This window comes from Aedes albopictus, chromosome 2 (genome assembly GCF_035046485.1).
Source record: "Aedes albopictus strain Foshan chromosome 2, AalbF5, whole genome shotgun sequence".
Classification (NCBI taxonomy): domain Eukaryota; kingdom Metazoa; phylum Arthropoda; class Insecta; order Diptera; family Culicidae; genus Aedes; species Aedes albopictus.
The window spans coordinates 22,786,609-22,802,638 of record NC_085137.1 but is presented as its reverse complement, the minus strand read 5'-3'; the positions used below and the strand labels follow the sequence as shown (position 1 = coordinate 22,802,638).

Sequence of the window (16,030 nt, the reverse complement as noted above, 5' to 3'; positions counted from 1 at the left end):
TGCTTTTTACAGAACTTAGCTAAAAAATCTAGAAAAAAAATATTAAGTAAATTAATCCTTGATGTCATCGACCAAAAGTTTGGGGTCACCCCTCAAAATGATGTATCGGCCAAAAGTTTGGGGTCACTATCGTAAAACATGGAAAAGTGATTTGTTGATATCTTTGTCAACGACGCAAAACGCAACGCAAAAAATGACATGTTTTTGAGGGGGTGACCCCAAACTTTTGATCGGGAGTGTGGAAGCTAGAAGCGAACGAAAACGAAACAGATGAGAGGGAAACAGTTTTTCGTTCGTTCATCAATATCGAAGGCCTCTCACACTCGATAACCAAAACACTGAGAAGGGACTATCCAACAACGAATTTCGCCACCAAAACAACAAACACGGTTGGGATGATACTACCACTAGTAAAAGACAAGACTCCAAGAGACGAGCAAAGCAAAATTGACTGCGACAACTGTGATGGCTGCTACATTCGGATGACGACGACATAGCTGAAAACACACACATCTGGATATCGTTCTACTGTACGCAGACTGGCGGCGCTGAGAGAAGCAGGACATACGAACACAGACGCAGCGATTATAAACATTAGGGAAAAGACAGCACTAGTAGACCACGCAGCAGGGAATGACCATGTATTTAAACTTGACGATGTGAAGATATTAGATAGGACACATAGACCATCAAATCTTCCCATTTTGGAAAGTTGTTACATCAAAAACATGCCACACACGGTAAACAAACGCTCAGACACAGACAACCTGCACGTAATCTACGCTGCTACACTCCACACGATAAAAACATACAGACGACGAAAATGAAAAATCAAAACAGAACGAATGTAAACACAACACAAGCTAATCACCCGAGCACACTAAGAACCGAACACATAACACACGAAGTTTAAAATCATCAACCGTCATTTTGAAAACGTAGACATACAGTAGCGAAAGAGGTCCGAATCCCGATCACTAGTGATTTAAGTTACGGTTTTCCGCATGAAACCGGACGGGAAAGTAAGTAAAACTTGACAAAAATACGTTAAAAAGACTGACAGTTAATTATTTGTAGCTAGAATATCGAATGACGGTTGAAAGATTGAAAAATCTACATGACGAAAAACCGACCAAAAACTCGGTTATGTCCCAAGTAACATTTTTAGTTTTTTCATAGCCTACAAGCTGTTTTTACAATCAAACCGTTAAAACTTATTTTTAAGCTTAGTTATTTTTACAGCTCTAATAAACCCGTGATAAAACTCTTTCAAACCCGAAAGGGCCCACCCTACAGGAGGTTGTTAAAACCAATCCTTAAAACGTTATGTATTCTACTTGGTTTTATGGCATATTCTTGTAGTATACTTCACACCATGGATAAGGTCTGTTGTGTAGGTTGAAAGAAGACCAACCAGCCGTTTTAAAGTTCGGAAAGCACCTTAAAAGCACGATTAAAACCAAAGAGTTAAAATAAATCCGAAACTATCAATCATCACATTTATTGGCAGTAAATTGCAAATTAATAATAATGAAAAAACGACAAGTATATCGGTCATCGACTTTAAAAAATATTTAATTTTCAATTTTCACGGAGGAAAACTCTTTTGTTATGACCGAAAAATTCATGCCAAAAAAGTTTACCGGAATAATGCAATAAAATACTTCTGAATGAAGCGAAGCGCCGCGTCATTTTAAGGTTTTGGGCATATTAAAAATAACAATTTTAATCCAACTTGCATTCAAATCATAATCCAAACACCAACCTGGCGTACATAGCTTCAAGCAGGAATTGATCATCGTAATGAAAAATATGGATGCCGTCAAGGTAAGTCCTACAGGTTTTGTTTCAGATTGTTTAAGATCAGTTTGTGTAAAAGCAACATGTTCTAGAGTTGCTGTTCTTTATGAATACGGTGCAGATACTAGGATACACCTACTTATTCTTAACGCATGCATTTGTGCGCTACTCAAACACTAATAGGTTCTATAGAACTGGCGGTTCAGACTGAATGATCTTAAGAACTTGCCGCTTTGACAATAGCCTTCAGAAATGAGCATGAGCATGAGTATAGATGACCGTACAATTCGTAGTTGCTACTCCGTGCTTGACCAGAACAATCGAAATTGCACAAGGAACCAACAAACGGAGCTTGGGAGTAACTACCGCTCTCAATGTGCACAGTTCGAGAATTCCAGACTTTATTAGTCAATAACGGCGCCGGCCACGTCCTTACGGTCATCGAGGAAGGAAAGGAATGTTAGTGTGACGCACGTTGCTACTAGAGACCGAGATCACCTCATTTTCTCCACGACTGTCACGGGAAGGAGTTTTTGTTAGTGGGGAGGGGGAGAGTCACATGATTTGGATCAAGGGGTGTCTTACTTCCCAAATGTACATTTAATGTCCATTGAATGCATTAAATGCATTTGATTTTCGCCGAATTCAAATCACATTAACAGTGTACTTGAAATGTCAAATCCGATGTTCACCCACCACAACACGTATCCCAGGTTAGTTGCTTGTTTGTTGTGACGTCTGTTTTTCCTGTTTAACAATGATGGTCCAGCTCCGTTGATTATAACTTGCGTTAAAAATATACCTACCCCCGTATTTTCAGAGACAATGGTAAGATTTTGTCAATTACGCCTATTGCCATTGTAGATGCTATTTTTTCTTCCTCTCAGCTTTACCCCTGACCAGAACCGGAGATGCAGCCGCTGAAACTTTGTCAGAATGCCAGATGTTTGATGCTCCACCGGCGGAACCAAGCCACTGTGATGAATACGCTGCGATCCGCGATCGGGACATGACACTATCATCACAGAGAATTCTCTGTGCTATCATCACTGCAACACTTCCGGACCTTCCGTACCGTCTATTCACTGCAGAACTACGCTCTGTGGAGTGGTGATATGGTGGAGGTGGTAAAAAGCGGTGCTGGATTCCGGAGTCGGCTGCAACAAGCAACGGAAATGGGTAATCAAACTGGAGCAAACGGCTTAATAGTGATTGCTGCAGTCCTCAAGCAAGCATCAGAGATCGAGACAGTGCAGTGATATGGGAAATTCCGGTTCAACCAAATCAAGCATGGCCACAGCATAAGGGATCAGGTTCATGCCGGCCATTCCCACTATCTCAGTTCGACGTAGAGTGCAGCGAACTCGTGGATCATCCCATCCTTCACCGCCAGAGATCATCTATAGCACGCATCAATATACTACTCTAAATGAGCCAATTTTTCTGGCACTTCTGTTAATTATATCTTTCTGTTGCGTTAAATAAAATTTGCGATTGGGATTTGTTTTTTTTTAATCGGAAATAGCTAGATATCTATGTATATGGATGCTTATGTGTGCAGAAAATAAGCTGAAATTACTCGTGAACAAGAACATGAACAAGTAGCAACGATCCATGAATTTAATAGTATGTGATGTAGATATGTTGAACATTACTTTGCGACTTTAGAAAACCAGGTCTACCTTTATATTGCTAATTTTAGTTGAAAAGGAGCTTCTACCTTGAGCCTTCGGAACTAATCTAAATGTTGGAAGGAGTAGCAATGCTAAGCTTAAGCTCCACCAATTTAGAGAACTTGAATCTATAAATTTACAAATTTTAATAACATAAAGTGAAGTCGTTGGTCTAGCCATTTGATGAGACTTAGCAAAATGATCAACATATGACCGTATATAAAAGCAAATATGATAAGCTTCATCTAGTAATTTGGGAGGACTTGGTGAACCTTTTAATTAACATATTCTTAGTAAAAAGAACCAACATTTTGTAAGCCAAAGGTATTTCTCAAAAGTTTTAAGGGAAAAGTCACTTTATTTAGAAGCAAATATGATAAGCTTCACCTAGTAATTTAGGAGGACTTGGTGAACCTTTTAATTAACATATTCTTAGTAAAAAGAACCAACATTTTGTAAGCCAATGGTATTTCTCAAAAGTTTTAAGGGAAAAGTCACTTTATTTAGAAGCAAATATGATAAGCTTCACCTAGTAATTTGGGAGGACTTGGTGAACCTTTTCATTAACAAATTCTTAGTAAAAAGAACCAACATTTTGTAAGCCAAAGGTATTTCTCAAAAGTTTTAAGGGAAAAGTCACTTTATTTAGAAGCAAATATGATAAGCTTCACCTAGTAATTTAGGAGGACTTGGTGAACCTTTTCATTAACAAATTCTTAGTAAAAAGAACCAACATTTTGTAAGCCAATGGTATTTCTCAAAAGTTTTAAGGGAAAAATTACCATATATAAAAGCAAATATGATAAGCTTCACCTAGCAATTTGGGAGGACTTAGTGAACCTTTTCATTAACAAATTCTTAGTAAAAAGAATCAACATTTTGTAAGCCAATGGTATTTCTCAAAAGTTTTAAGAGAAAAATTACCATATATAAATGCAAATATGATAAGCTTCACCTAGCAATTTGGGAGGACTTGGTGAACCTTTTCATTAACAAATTCTTAGTAAAAAAAATCAACATTTTGTAAGCCAATGGTATTTCTCAAAAGTTTTAAGGGAAAAATTACCATATATAAATGCAAATATGATAAGCTTCACCTAGCAATTTGGGAGGACTTGGTGAACCTTTTCATTAACCTTAGTAAAAAGAACCAACATTTTGTAAGTCAATGGTATTTCTCAAAAGTTTTAAGGGAAAAATTACCATATATAAAAGCAAATATGATAAGCTTCACCTAGCAATTTGGGAGGACTTGGTGAACCTTTTCATTAACAAATTCTTAGTAAAAGAATCAACATTTTGTAAGCCAATGGTATTTCTCAAAAGTTTTAAGGGAAAAGTCACTTTATTAAGAAGCAAATATGATAAGCTTCACCTAGCAATTTGGGAGGACTTGGTGAACCATTTCATTAACAAATTCTTTGTACCGTATTACCCCGCTAATACGACACCGACTGTTGTCGGATAACCGGGGTAAACTTTTAATTCGACAAACTGGTCACCCTACGCGACCATGCTCATTGAAATTTGGCAACTCTATTTTTGTTTTTGTTTTGATTGCCAGATTTGTTATGGAACATAATTTCAACAGATATTGTGGTGGTGCGAATGAAAAGCTTGTTCTTTCTACGATTGTTACCATCCTCAGTTCATTCCGGTTGGTCTACAGGCGGTTTGGGTGTCGAATAGCAACAACTCAGAACTTCCGGAATCAGCTTCTGCAAGAGGAGCTGCTGCGGGTGCGAGTATAAGCGCAATATCAAACTGTTTTGCATTTACAGTGTACATCGCTGTGACATTTGAATACTTTTTAATTCGACATGTGTCGAATAAGCGGGGTACGAATTAAAAAGTGTCGTATTAAAACGTGTCGAACCAGCGGGGTAAGACGGTAAAAAGAACCAACATTTTGTAAGCCAATGGTATTTCTCAAAAGTTTTAAGAGAAAAGTGACTTTTTTTAGAAGCAAATATGATAAGCTTCACCTAGTCATTTAGGAGGACTTGGTGAACCATTTCATTAACAAATTCTTAGTAAAAAGAACCAACATTTTGTAAGCCAATGGTATTTCTCAAAAGTTTTAAGGGAAAAGTCACTTTATTAAGAAGCAAATATGATAAGCTTCACCTAGCAATTTGGGAGGACTTGGTAAACCTTTTCATTAACAAATTCTTAGTAAAAGAATCAACATTTTGTAAGCCAATGGTATTTCTCACAAGTTTTAAGGGAAAAGTCACTTTATTAAGAAGCAAATATGATAAGCTTCACCTAGCAATTTGGGAGGACTTGGTGAACCTTTTCATTAACAAATTCTTAGTAAAAAGAATCAACATTTTGTAAGCCAATGGTATTTCTCAAAAGTTTTAAGGGAAAAATTACCATATATAAAAGCAAATATGATAAGCTACACCTAGCAATTTGGGAGGACTTGACGAACCTTTTCATTAACAAATTCTTAGTAAAATGAACCAACATTTTGTAAGCCAATGGTATTTCTCAAAAGTTTTAAGGGAAAAATTACCATATATAAAAGCAAATATGATAAGCTTCACCTAGCAATTTGGGAGGACTTGGTGAAACTTTTCATTAACAAATTCTTAGTAAAAAGAACCAACATTTTGTAAGCCAATGGTATTTCTCAAAAGTTTTAAGGGAAAACTTACCATATACAAAAGCAAATATGATAAGCTTCACCTGGCAATTTGGGAGGACTTGGTGAACCTTTTCATTAACAAATTCTTAGTAAAAAGAACCAACATTTTGTAAGCCAATGGTATTTCTCAAAAGTTGTTGGTTTTTCTACAAAGTTTTAAGAGAGAAGTTAGTGTATATAAAAGCAAATATGCTAAGCTTCACCTGGCATTTTGAGAGAACTTGGTGTACCTTTTCAGGGCCTGATTACGAGTGTCACTTCACGGTGAAAACAAAAAAGTGACACCGGTAATAAGGACGGTGAAAGTGATTCCCCTTTGATTAACCCACAACTTTTTCACCGTGGATTCGCAATGTGCCACCGTGATCGATTTTCACCGTGAAGTGACACTCGTAATAAGGGCCTCATTAACAAATAAAATAAAAAATATTCAGCATTTACAAGCCGTTGGTATTTCCTAAGTTTTAAGGGAGAAGTGAATATATAGAAAGGCAAATATGCTAAGCCTCACCTAGCAATTTTGGAGGACTAGGTGAACATTTTCATTAACAAATTCTCAGTAAAAAGTACCAAGCTTTTCTAAGCCGTTGGCATTTCCAAAAAGCTTTAAGGGAGAAGCGACTATATATAAAACCAAATATGCTAAATATGTTAAAATTAGGAAGAAATAGAACACTGAGCTTCACCGTGCAAATTGGGAGGCCTTGAAAATCCTATAACAAATTTCATATATATTTGAAAGATGAAACCAAATTCAACATTAAATGGTTTTGCATCGCCATACAACTTGATTGGACCTGGTGAACCTAATAAGTTATAGCAAATTCTGATTAAGAGCGAATTTTACTTTCTCTAAAAAGTGACTAATTTTAGAAAGAGGCATGCCACAAAATAGCATATATCGCAATAATTTACCTTGTTCAGAGCCTTGATGCACTTTCGAATATGTTTTGCCCCAACAAAGCAGCACCCCTTCCCCTACAGTACTATTTATTAATAATAAAAATATGATGTATAAAATCGAAGCCGAGGCTCGTCTTAGACTGATGATGATGAGAATGAACTCCATGATGATGCTCGGTTTGGTAGACAGAAGTAACTGTAAGAAAAAAATAATAATACTAAAACAAATATTTATACGAATAAGAAACAAAAAAAAAACGAATACATATACGGAAATAATTTTATTACATTCCAAATGAAACAAACAAGAGCGACGATGACAAATTATTAAGGCACTTGAATATACTAAAGAAGTTTACGATTTGGTGGTTAAGAGGGGACCTGAAAAGTGTAAATATTTTTCAAAAAAAGTTATTCCCGAAGGAGGAAATGATCTTGCAAAAATAAAACTTTTCCATTGCAATAAATGTAGCATGGAATGTATCGCGTAATTACGTATATTACGCTTAATTAATACATATTGTATATATTTTTTATAAACAAGGCAAGTGAACAATTTTAAAATCGAATTTAACAACAAAAGAAGCAAAACATATTTGAATGATTTTCAAAAATTCCTTAAGAATCTTAGGAATTCTTAGACAACTAGCATTTACTATTTTAAGATGCCAGTTGCCTTACAAAAGCTATTCGAATAGATTCTGAAAATCGTTGAAGATTCTTAGAAATTTACAGTCATTTGGCACATATTCTACAATTGAAATTGAATCTTCTATCACTTTTAAAAATTAGTAGCTTCATAAAATACATTCAAATGATTTTCAAAAATCTTTATTCTTAGAAGAATACCTGGAGGAATCCCAGGACGAATTTCTTCAGTAATCTCGGGACGAATTCCTGGAGGAATGTTGGGATGAAGAACTGAAAGAATCTGCAATAGTTTCTGAAAGAATCCCGGAAGGAATTTCTTCAGAAATCCTGGCTGAAATTCCTGGAGGAAACTCGGTGAGAATTGCTGGGTGTAGTTCTTGGAGGAAACCTGCCACGAATCTGCAGGAATTCAGGGAGAAATTTCTGAAGAAATTCTTGGAGGAATTCCTGGAGGTTTCCCGGGAGGTGTTTTTAGAGAAATCCCGGGAGGAATTCCTTGGGGAGTATCGGGAGGGATTCCTAGAAGAATCCCGGGAGGAATTCCTGGAATAATCACAGGAGGAATTTCTGGAGGAATCCTGAGAGGAATTCCTGGAGGAGCTTTGGGATGAAAAACTGAAAAAATCTGCAATAGTTTCTGAAAGAATCCCGGAAGGAATTTTTTAAGATATCCCGAGTGAAATTCCTGGAGGAGTCCTGGGAAGAATTGCTGGTAGAATCCCGGGTGGAGTTTTTGGAGGAAACCTGGGAGGAATTCTGGGAGGAATTTCTGGAGAAATTCTTGGAGGAATCCCGGGTGGAATTCCTGGTGGTATCCCGGGAGGTGTTTTTAGAGAAATCCCGGGAAGAACTCCTGGAGGAATACCGGAGGCAATTCCTGTAAGAACCACGGTACGAGTTCTTGGCAGAATCCTGGGAGGAATTCCTGAAGGTACTTAGGGAGGAATTTCTGGAAGTTTCTCGGAAGGAACTCCTGGAACAATTTCTAGAGGAATCCCGGGAGGAAATTTTTGGGAGAATCCTGGGAGGAATTCTTGGAGGTATCCTGGGCTTGTTTCAGGGAGGAATTCCTGGAGAAATCCCGAAAAATATTCCTGGAGGTATCCCGGGAGGAATTCCTGCGGGAATCCCTGAAGGAATTCGAAGGGGAGTCCCGTGAAGACTTTCCAAAGGAATCTCATGAGTAATTTTGGAGGATATTCTGGAGGAATCTCGGGAGAAGTTCCTCGAAGATTCCGAGTGGAATTTCTGGAGGAAATCCTGGAGGAATCTCCGGAGAAATTCCTGGAAGGAATCTTGAGATAAAATCCCGAGAGGAATTCCACTAGGTATCCCGGGAGGAATTCCTAGTGGGATCCCGGGAGGAACCCCGGAAGGAATTCCTACTAACAAAAGTAGCTGCATAACAGCTTATGGAGCACTAGGTAGCTTTTGGAAGAACGTTCGCTTAAAACCTTATACAGAAAAAATGTTAGTTCCCAGTAGGAAATCCTAGAGGAATCCTAAGGAATTCCTGGAGGATCCTCGGGAGGAAGAACTGAAAGAACCCGTGCAATAATTTCTGGATGAATCCCGGGAGGGTTTTTTTTTTCAGATAAATCCGGGGATGAATTCCTGGAGGAATATCGGAGGGAATTGCTGGAGGAAAACCGGAGGGAATTCCTGTAGGAATCACATGAGGAACTCCTGAAGATATCTCAGGAGGAATTCCTGGAAGTTTCTAAAAGGAATACCGAGAGGAATTTCTGAAGAATTTTTTGGAGAAATTCATGGAGGTATCCCGGGAGGAATTCCTCGAAGATTTCGGGAGGAACTGAAAAAACCCATGCACTAATTTCTTAAAGAATCCCGAAAGCAATTCCTACAGTAATCCCGGGAGGAATTCCTGGAGGAACCTCGGGAGGCCTAACTGAGAAAATCTCTCCATTGATTTCAGAATGAATCCCGGGAGGAATTTCCAGAGAAATCCTAAGAGCAATTCTTGCAGGACTCCTGGAGGAATACCGTTAAAAATTTTTGGAGGAATCTGAAAAAAATATCCTGAAGGAATCTCGGAAGGATTTCCTGGAAGGTCTTGGGAAGGAAGTCTTGGGAGAAGTAACTAAAAGAATCCCTGCAATAATTTCTAAAAGAATCTCGGAGTATCCCGGAAAAAATCCCGGAGTTACTGAAACATTCACTGCAATAATTTCTGAAAGAATCTCGGGTGGAATTTCTGGTGAAGAAATTGGCCCTAAGTACTTCAAAATTCCCAAATAAACAAATTCTGCTAAAAGAATACCATAAAAGCAGGCTTAAACTCCAAAGAAATTTGTTGAAAAATTCATAGAATAATATGATTTGATATCCGTAATGATTTCTGTTAGTTTCCAAAGGAACTATTAGAGAATTTGTTCAATACTCACTCATGTTCAATAAGCAGCAGCATGAACTGAAGCGCGGTCAACATCACACCCGCCCACCTTGCAGCCTGTTTTTGATGAGCCGCTGATGCATCCGTACAGGATGAACAGCAAAAATACCTTGACGCGACTTCCGAGGAAGCTGAAGAGACGGGCTTGCGATGTATTGACCAGTTTTGCTCCGGATTCCTTGAAGCATTGCAACTTTCGTCGTGGCAATACTCCGAGTGGTCGTGTCGATGTGTTGGGGATCGACCATTGGGGCGTTTTTCTGCACTTCCAACCCGTACCGCTGCTTGTCCCCGGCTCTCATGGAAGCGCTTTTTCTCCGCATCCAATATGCGCTACCTTGCATTGCAACGGTTGCTACTCTAGCGCACTTCCAAGCTAAAGCTCTTCCGGGTGCTCTTCGCCACCACTTTGTGCGAAAACGGCATAGACGTGTGTACCCTGGCATTCACCAGCAGACTGTCGATGCAAATCTGAAAAATATAGAAATTTAATAAGCACAAAACAGCAAATTACAATTTTCTCTATGACTTACCCTATTTTGCACGTTTATTCAACCAATTTATGTACCGAATTAACTAAATTAAACTTTTGTTTTCATAACAGGATTTTTTTTCTTTTTTTGTTGCCAACACTCCGCGCGGTTAACTGAAATTTTTGACAGTGACATTGGTGAAAGGTACACGCTTAAAAATTTTTTTAAATGCACATTTAATGTACATTTAATGTAAAAAAATGCATTTTATTTTTATGATATATGAAATGCATCCCGAGTGAAACGCCCCTTGATTTGGATTCACTTTGGTAAGTGATGATTCTTGCAACCTTTACTTGAGTCAACACTTTTATTCATTTTGAATAAAATATTACAGATGTCGACACCGAAGATGACGAACCATTCAAATTTTTGTGTAAATGCAAAAAATGAAAGAAAGATATTTATTATCAACTGAATGTGCATTGGAAACTAGCACCGACACATGACGTGACGAACTTTTCAATATTTGTTAGATAGATACACAAAAACCAGAGCAGAATTTTATACATCCTTTAGCAGTAATTATTATGATAAAATGGAACGAGCTCACCAATAAACATCCTTCGAAGTGTCCAGTGCGTATGTGCTGCAGCATCTTCCTCTAACTGGCCTCTTCTCCGAAATCACACTGAACCGCTACAACTATACAAGGGTACGACGATGTGCACATTCAAATTAACGACGACGACGACGCGGTCGGCCCGAATGAAAAGAAGCGGCTTTTTCACTTTGCCTCCAAAATCATACTCTTTGACAATAGCCTTCAGAAATGTAAACAAACTGAAAGTTTAGCATTTTTATCAGTTTTTAAGTGGTGTTTCGCTTTTCTAGGCTGTTTTATCTCATCTAGTGTATGGCAAGTATACAGTGCAAATCAATAAGGAGCTTCATACTCCGGCTGCGGAACACTTAGTGATTCTATGAAACTACTGTGATGTCGGAGCTAGAGCAAACGATGTCATCCGTAGCACCTATTGACTGCTTCTGAAATCCCAGTCGCAATCGGACTCTAGCGGAAAAAGCTCAGTTTGGTCACCTGGCTAGAAAAATGAAGCCCGCCAGAAGTTTTTCCAATTGCGTTTACATCAAATTGAATGAAAAAATATTACGCCTGGTTGATTGCCATTTATTTGTGTGGCACTCTTTAGTAAGCTTTAATGCATCCAGCGGTTACTCCAAAAAGTTTTAAGATGGCTTTATTACAACTTCATGCAATCTATCTTGTTTTAAAACCGTGCAGATAGGACATGCCTGCAGCTTAGAAAAAGGTTTTAGTACCAAGTTTTAATACGTACTAAACAGTTCGCTTACAATGAAATTTTTGCTTGATGAAAAGGCAAGAAGACAAGCTTTATTCAATGGATTTCCAGATATCTACAAAACGTTTTAAAGTTGCTTGTATCGTAAAAGCTGCTTGACAATATTTACTGCTTCTTTAAACGTAAAAGGGTTTACCAAATCCTTGACAAAACCTCTTTAAATAATGTCTAAGAGCAGAAAGCATAGAAATTGTTACTTGGGGTGTTAATTGTTTGTAAAGTGTCTTGTAAAACGAAAATAATTGTAATGTTCCGAATAAATACAGATTCCTTGATTTATCCGATACGGATCGAAACGTCGGAGTAAGAGAACATAAGTTGTTTTTGATCTCACAATCGGACTGAAAGACTTTGTAAGAGACAAAAAAGTTGCCTATCCCAAACATTTTGGCCAACCCCTGTAAATCTATATATGTACCACAAACCTTTCTACATAATCACACACAATAACAATAAAAATGCAAGCTGACATGAACTGTGAAATAAATACAGGTATACCTCGATTTATTGGACATTTCAGTTTTCGAAATGTCTATAAAATCGAAGCATTTTTTTCTTTTTTTTTTATTGTATTGTATACCAAAATGTACCAACACATATAAAAACTAAGGGGACTCACTAAACAGTTTAACAGCCGTGTAACAGCCTGTAAGCCATGATTTTCTGTTATTTGAAATATTTCAAGAAATTGCGAATGAAATAATCAAAGATTTCCTTGGTGATCTCGACGTTTAATCAGAATAATCTTAAATAAGCGGTTTACGCTATTAAGTGAATCCCCCTACTGTATGAAAACTGAACTTTCGATAAAAGGCTCGGAGTTTTTGGCATATATTAGTTATTTTCGCCCATATCTCGCTGGCTTGTTACGATCGGAATCTTTTGCGTCCAAAAATATGTATTGTTGACAAAAGACAATATTTTGAGCAATGGACATACAAATAACGTTATTTGCATAAATGTCCCAAAACATTCAAAAAGTTCAGAAATTAATTTAGGGATTCCTTTGAAACTGTTCCGAGGATTTATTTACCCTGGAATTCCTTTACGAATGCTTCAGAAATCCCTTCTTAAATTCCTCAAGGGGTTCCTCCGGAAATTTAGAGATTCTTGACAAGCACTTGATAGAGCGTAGTTACTGGTTGTGTTGTATTTGCCGAACGATCTTTCTGTAATAGAATGTTAGTGAAGCCTCGTAGCCGTGCGGTTAGGGTCACCAAGCTTTTAATCGCACCATGCTGGGTTCGATTTCCGCTCCGGGCGATGAAACTTTTCGTGAGAATAGTTTCTTCTCCGTATCCACTGGTGCATGCTCCGTGTGTCCGTTGTCTAGTGTTAAGTTTCATTCAGTCTGTGCAGCCTTTGGCTGAAGACGGTGTCAGCGTCTTTTTTTTTTGTATGAGTAGCATAGATTTGTACCGCCTTTTGTTGCAGTTCTGCGGTATTAAATAAAAGTAAGTGAACCCAGAATTTTCAACTTGATTACGACGGTCTCCGAAAAAAACTTCCCATATCAAAGCATCATGATACAGATTATTTCAGAAAATCTTCCATTTGTACCTCCAGAAGTGTTACAAAAAGTTCTTTTTTGCAATTCAGTATTATAATTTCTATTTTATACTACTCATTTCAGTATCATAATGACTTACTTTTCCGTACCGGTTCATTATGCAACTGAAATGAGTTGCATAATGAAAAATAGTTGCATAATGTTCATTATGCAACTCATATGAGTTGCATTATGAACATTATGCAACTCAAATGAGTTGTATAATGAAAAAATCATTGCATAAAATTTTGTATGGAACTCGTTGCAAAACTCGATTTTTTCAGCACTCTTCGTATTTATCCAACTCGGCAAGCCTCGCTGGATAAATGTTCGACTCGTGCTGAAAAAAACAACTTTTTGCAACTCGTTACATAAATAACTATTACGAAATCTGGCATGAATTGACTTCACCAATTCCTCCATGATTTTTCACAAATCATATCAGAGATTGAGAAATTCTGGATATTATTAGGAAATTTCTCTAGGCATTCGTTTGGAGAATCTATTGGAGATTCCTTTAGAAAATCTACCAAAAATTTCTCCAGATTTTTTTCTGAAAAATCTTTAAAAAAAATCTTTTGGCAATTTGTCCGAGTATTCGGTCAAAAAATCCCTCACGGATTCTTTCAAAAAATCCTCCATGGATTCTTTCGGAAATTTTCTTCAGGGATTTGTGTAGAAATTCCTCATATTCTTCAAATTCCACAAGGAATTCTTTTAAAGCATCTTGCATGGTTTACTTCTCAAATTCCTCCATTTTTTTCTAAAAAGTTGTTCATGAATTTGAGCAGAAATTCCTGCAGAGATTCTTTCAAAAAGTCGTTCAGAGATTCCTTCAGAAATTTCTTCTGAAATTTGCCAGAGACTCCTTAAATAAAACTTCCAGCGATGCCTTCAGAAACAATTCCAAAGTTTTTTTTAATGATTCAAAAGTTTCTTCAAAAATCCACCAAAAATTCTCACAGCAACTTCCAATTTCTACAGAAATTTCACTTGAGATTTCTTTAGAAGTTTCACAAGGAGTTGTGTGTGTGTGTGTGTGTGTGTGTGTGTGTGTGTGTGTGTGTGTGTGTGTGTGTGTGTGTGTGTGTGTGTGTGTGTGTGTGTGTGTGTGTGTGTGTGTGTGTGTGTATGTGTACAAAAAAGGTCACTTCATTTTTTGATAGTAAATATGAACCGATTTCAACGACCGATGGCTCATTCGACGCGGCATCTGGTCCCATTGTTTCCTATTGAAAATGGTTCAGATCGGTCCAGCCGTTCCGGAGTTATGGCCATTTAGGTGTTCCGGACCGGTACCCCAGGAAGGGGCCAGATATGAAAATGCAACAAACCCATGCATGCGACCCATCAAACCACGGCATTTTCGATTATCTGATGAAGGGAAAGTTTGAATATAGTCTCACACTATATCTGAACCGGAAGTGTTCCGGAAACGGTTCCGGGTGTCCCACCGGAAGTGGCCAAATATAAAAGTGTACATAACCCATGCATACTACACGTCGAATAGCGGCTTTTACGACAACCAGTTGAATGGTAAGCAGGAAAGTAGTATCTGGCCTTATTTGAACCGGTAGTGTTCCGGAACCGGTTCCGGGTGCCCTGCGGGAAGTGGCCAATTAATAAAAGTGAATCAAACCCATGCATGCGACACATCAAAGAGCGGTTTTTTCGATAACCAGATGAACGGTAAGTAGGAAAATAGTTTCAGACCATATCTGAACCGGTTGTGTTGCGGAACCGGTTCCGGGTGTCCCATCGGAAGTGACTGATTTAAAAACTGAACCAAACCTATGCATGCGACACACCAAATAGCGGCTTTATCGGTAACCAGATGATTGGTAAGCAGGAAAATAGTTTCAGACCATATCTGAACCGCTTTTATATATTAAACTGACGAAGTTGAAGGGATGCGTCTGATGATGACCGAAGAATAGTAGGTCGAAACGCGTCACGCTAAACAAGCAGTTTCCGATATTTGTCACCGATAATAGGACAGATCGGCGAAGTACTAGAATTGTAGTAATGAGCTGAATTTTAATATGGTGAGAAGGTGAATTCTCCGTTTCTGCAGTGAAATGGTGCAAAAAGCGTGGGTATTATGATTCCTTGCCTAATTTGATGCTGTTTGAGCAAAACTTTGGGCAACAGTGTTGTTGTTTCCTCCATTTCTTGTAACATAAACAACATAGTTATCCAAAGTTTTGCTCAAACAGCATCAAATTAGGCAAGGAATCATAATACCCACGCTTTTTGCACCATTTCATTGCAGAAACGGAGAATTAACCTTCTCACCATACTAAAATTCTGCTCATTTCTACAAATCTAGTACTACACCGGACGTGCCCCATTACCAATCAATCCACAAATAACATATTTGAACAGGTTGCGTTCCGGAACCAGCTCCAGGTGTCCCGTCGGAAGTGGCCAATTATTAAAGTGATCCAAACACTTGTATGCGAAACTTCTTCTTCTTATTTATGGCACTACATCCCCACTGGGACTTGGCCTGCCTCGCTTCAACTTCTTTGAG

General features: G+C 38.0%; 1 long non-coding RNA gene across 2 annotated transcripts; it reads right to left on the bottom strand.

Annotated features, from left to right (window-relative positions):
* Positions 1–7,099: 7,099 nt before the first annotated feature.
* LOC109425358 (uncharacterized) lies at positions 7,100–10,883 on the bottom strand. 2 transcript variants are annotated; one of them, XR_009998147.1, is made up of 3 exons: positions 10,627–10,883; positions 10,086–10,564; positions 7,100–7,225 (listed from the first exon to the last, which is right to left on the bottom strand). It is a non-coding gene; the product is annotated as an uncharacterized LOC109425358 (long non-coding RNA). The 2 variants fall into 2 exon arrangements; XR_009998148.1 differs by lacking the exon at positions 7,100–7,225 and adding an exon at positions 7,253–7,410.
* Between the last annotated feature and the right edge of the window lie 5,147 nt (positions 10,884–16,030).